The following is a 4,876-nucleotide window of genomic DNA, read 5'->3' as shown; positions in this document are numbered from 1 at the left end:
GAAACTCAGATAAGATAGAAGACTCAAAACTCGCATAGGTAAGATGAGAAAGAATATAGATAAGGAGAAAAATCAGAGCTGATCAGAACTATCCAACGAGTTTTAGAAAATAGGTTTGACACTAGACACAACAACGTCCGTTGGCAAGGTTATCCTACAGGCTGGACTAGTGGGGTACCGTCAACCTGGCTCTGATACCAACTTGTGACGCCCCGGAACCGGTACCATGAGGATTCCAGCGATCCCACCAAAATCCGCACGATATCGATTCAGAGACGCCCTCCGACACGACGTGCGCGACGAATCACACACGTGATGCCAGAGGAATTAACACGAGCGGTAACATTACAACAGGATTACAATAGAGCCCACAAGATACATATATTACAACAACGACTCCAACGAGTCAAGATACAAATATACAATACAAAGATCCAAATCATACAGAAGATCGAATACGTCCGAGTACGGACAAGATACAAATTGGACTAAGAGTCCTGAAGATAATCAGTGGCGTCCATAACCCTGCCCAGGCCAAGCCGGAAGGGTAACCTTGCTAACGTCGTCGTCTCGTACCTGTCAAAGTCAGGCCTTCGGTTGCCGACAAAAGGGGGAGGAGACAAAAAGAAAGGAAGGCGAGGGTAAGTACCATTGGCACTTACTTGCGAGACAAGACCAGCTATGCTCGCTGGTGGGCGGTATAAACTTCACCCGGCTATTTGTGGAGTTTAGCGGCAGCAAAGCTACTATCCAATAGAGACACTCTACAACATCCGTCTACTCAGAGAAGATAAGAGAGCGCACAAGGTAACTGTTCTATACTCTACAAACATAACACAGCCGATGCGATCCCCCTTCGCCAAGAGGTATTGCAAAGGCACACACACTTTTGAAAGAGTTTTATTAGCAAATTATTAACAACAGGAAATAAGGTGTAAGTTGTTCTATGATCAAGCTATACAATTCCAAGTCGTCCATAACCGCGGACACGGCTTATCGATAAGATGTACACCCTGCAGGGGTTGCCCAAATGTAACCATACGCATGCTCGACCCACTTACGACAGGTGAATGTCTCACAACAAGACCGTTCCCAGTTCAACAAGAAAGTCTAGGGGGGCCACCCAACTAAGCTACCCGTGACGAAGTCCGGCCGTACTCCGAGACGGACCCAGAGGTTGCGTAGGCGTCTAGGCGGGCACTAACGGCCAAACACTAGATAAGTCGTCTAGCAATTATGCAGTGCAGTACAGAAATAAACCACCCGAAGGCAACAGGAAGTAAACACCCGAAGGCAACAGTAATAAACATGCATGCGCCAAATAAAACCAAGGTTGTGGCCCCCTTTTCAACTAACTTGAGAAAAGGTAAAGGGTGAGGGGGGTCCCAGTGAATCCCCACGCATGGGTAGAGCGCTCAATCTCGGAACAGATAACAAGAACTCGGGTCCTAGGGGACATTAGCGAGTCAAAGTTCCAATGCTTTCGCAAAGGGGCTCACAGATGCCTCTGCTTACAATTTTAGTTGTTAACAATTAAGTAAAGCATGTGTATCTCCAACAACTGATATATCATGTGATAACCTCCCAACAAGATATCCCGAACATTTCGAGATATCAACAAAACCCTAAACTCGCCTACGACTCGCAAAGCTGGCAAACAACAAACAATAGGTAGGGCGAGGAGGTGTATCTCGGACATATAGGTAACAGGTGGATAGGACACGTGACACAACAGAATCGCAACATAAGGATAGCAATAGATCAAAGGAGCATGTAAAAGTAAAATAGGTGAAGGGGTGGGCTCGCCTGTGAAAAGCTGCAGAAGAACTTGTCGTATCTCTCAACACCACTTCATGATCCTATCCGTGAAGAAGCAAATGCTGGAACACACAACGCATGCAAGTCTTACTACTACGGATAAAGAAGATCCAGCATGATCATGATATGATATGCATGACATGGCAAACAGGATGCGATGCACTTATCCAATTTAATCGGAGTCGGAACCCCGGACAAGCAAATTAGGTTGGAGTTGCATTTTCTAGCGTCAAAGTTAAGTGTTGATTAGCATGGCATATCATGTCAGGGGTGCGCTACTTCAATATTAAACGGAGCGGGGAAAACCATAGTTGGAAATCCAAAATACTCCGCATATATGTGAGGTGGATATGCACAACTATCAACGCACGACATGATGCGGGATGCAAACAGATGAATGGATGGCATATTCATGTTCCTCATATTTTTCTGATCAATTTTCATATAAAACACTTTGCATTTCGATGAGCGGTTTGAAAGATATGAATTTCGCAAGATTTAAACATTTTTTTGCAAAATTAAAGAAGAGAGGAAAGGCAGGGGAAAACTGGGCCGAACCTGCTCGGTTCTGGGCCGGAACTAAGCCTGCGGCGGCGGCGGATGTAGGCTAGCGCCGGGAGAAGAACCTGGGCCAAGGCCCATCCACGGATCTGGGGAGAAAAACATCAAAAAGGTGTTGCTTAATCACCCAGATGGGGATTTGAACTCAGGCCACACGGTAACCGGATCAAGGGTGTTACCACTGGGCTACTGATCCAGATCTTGTTAACGTGCTGGCCCGTGACAACTAGAACCAACCGGTGCCAGGGACGAGCTTGAACATTACAGCAATGGCGGGGAGATCCAGTAGCCAATCAATCCGGCGATTCAAGGCGAATCGGGACGGGAAACTTGGCGTCGGGGATGCGCCAGAACACAAGGAGGCTGATGGCGGTGGTGTGGAGTCCAGGGGGTCGCCGGAGGGACGCCGACGGTGAGCACCTGTGGCGGAGCATGACGGTCAACGTCGGCGGGACAACTGAGGAGGGGGACGGAGATGAAGGAGAGGTCCAGGATGAAGAGGAGGTTACCCAGAACATGTTGGTGAGGTTGAGGTCGCCGGGGAAGGACTAGGCCGGCCGGAATCGTCAAGTTTTGCTGCCGGAGACGAAGAAGAAACGGCGGGATTGGCGGCGACTGGGAGCGTATGAGCTCGATTCCTCCGGCGTGGAGAACAAGGACATCGAGGCGCATCTGCCGGTGCCCTCAGAACGGCGGGGGGTGGTCTGTGGAGGCGGAGCCATGGTGAGGATGGTGGTGGCAGTGTTTCTTCGTTTTGTTCACGGAGAGAAAAAGGAGAAAGGTGGGGAGAAGAGGAGATAGTGGCGACGGCCAGAGGGAGGAGGGCTAGGGTTTGCTGGGGCTCGAGTTGGAGATTTAAGAGGGGGAAAAGGGGGCAGTGGTTGAGAGGGAGGACCACAGCCATGAGGGAAAAAGGAGGCACGCCTCATGCGTGACGAGGTGGAGAAGACGACAGGAAAGGGAGAAGATCTTTTCTCCTCGAAGGGGTACGGGCCAAGAGGGAGATGGCTTGGGCCAGAGAAAGAAGAGAGATGGGCCACCGGGTAAGGAAGAAAGGAGAGAGGGACTTGGGCCAGGGAGAGAGGGAGAGACCCAGGAGAGAGGGAAGGGGTTTTTCTTTTTTTTCTTTTTATTAAAACATTTGAATTCAAACCTTTTCTATTTTGAATTTGAAACGAAAGTGAGAAGGAGATTTAAAAATAGTTGCAAAATATTTATTTGGTTGTAACCAAAACAAAACACATTATATTCAAATACTTCTTTGTTGGAAAATATTAATTATAAAATAAGTAATATGAGAGAGGGAGAGGGATTATGGTTTTATTTAAAGGGAAAAGACAAGGGGGTTTTATAAAAATAAACTTTGTTTTGTGAAAAGCATGGATGATATGATGCATGATGCCATGATGATGCACTAAAAGAAAAAGAACAAACAACTCTATAGGGGGTACTACCCTGGGCCGTTACATCCATCGACTGCAGCACTCGCGTATTTTCTCGAGGCTTGGATGGTTGTTGTGTGTCATTAACCTTAGCTCCCGATGGAAATATTTAATTAACGACACTGTGCGAGCGTGTTTCTGGCCTGCGCTCCCGATGGGAGTAAGAGTCAATGACAAGTATATCTGGCCATGGGCAGCCCGGCCCGACGGCCCGGCCCGAGCCCGGCCCGAAAAACTCGGGCTTGGGCCAGAAATGTTGGCCCGACTGCCGGGCCGGGCCGGGCCTGGGTAGCCCGAAAACTCACTTTAACACTACGGCCCGGCCCGCGGCCCGACGGGCTTGGTGGGAATTTGGTCGGGCCGGGCCGGGCTTGGGCCGGATTATTTTGCGTCGGGCCTACCTCGGGCTGGCCCGAGGCCCGGCCCGGCCCGACACATGCCCAGGTATAATGACAAGGGCCCCGAACAATTTGTTCGGATGATGAGGCCTGGAACAATAAAGGTAGGAAACCTAATCAGAATTTTATTCATAAAATAAGACAAGCTTAGGAGCTGCCAAATAACAGGAAGGGGATAATTATATCCTATGCGTAGAACCGTCGCAAATGTGCAACGTTCCATGGATTTTCAACGTCTTGACCTGAAGCTGGATTCCTGAGCCGATAAGCTCCCCCTGGTATCACTTTAGTGATGATGAACGGTCCTTCTCATGGAGATTCGAGCTTCAGAGGTCTCTCTTGCTTCAGTCGCAGTACCATATCTCCAACATTGAAGCTTCGATTGCGTACTCGTCGACTGTGATAATTTCTTAACGCCTGTTGATACACCGTTGTTCTTGCCAAGGCAATATCTCGAGCTTCGTCAAGGAGCTCCACGGCATCTTGCAGCGCGCTGTTGGAAGTAGCTTCCGTGTACGCGGTCACCCGAGGGGCTTCGAACTGAACGTCGGCTGGCAAAACTGCTTCGGCACCGTATACCAAGAAGAACGAGGTGTACTGGGTTGACCTATTGGGTGTAGTACGCAAACTCCAAAGCAAAGATGGTAATTCTTTGAC

General features: G+C 48.9%; 1 long non-coding RNA gene across 1 annotated transcript; it reads right to left on the bottom strand.

Annotated features, from left to right (window-relative positions):
* Positions 1-364: 364 nt before the first annotated feature.
* LOC127308054 (uncharacterized) lies at positions 365-3,503 on the bottom strand. The gene is made up of 4 exons (XR_011746814.1): positions 2,889-3,503; positions 2,559-2,799; positions 2,377-2,468; positions 365-1,880 (listed from the first exon to the last, which is right to left on the bottom strand). It is a non-coding gene; the product is annotated as an uncharacterized lncRNA (long non-coding RNA).
* Positions 3,504-4,876: the final 1,373 nt, after the last annotated feature.

Source organism: Lolium perenne, chromosome 6, assembly GCF_019359855.2.
Source record: "Lolium perenne isolate Kyuss_39 chromosome 6, Kyuss_2.0, whole genome shotgun sequence".
In the NCBI taxonomy this organism is placed as follows: Eukaryota; Viridiplantae; Streptophyta; class Magnoliopsida; order Poales; family Poaceae; genus Lolium; species Lolium perenne.
This window is presented reverse-complemented; position numbering and strand designations above follow the sequence as displayed.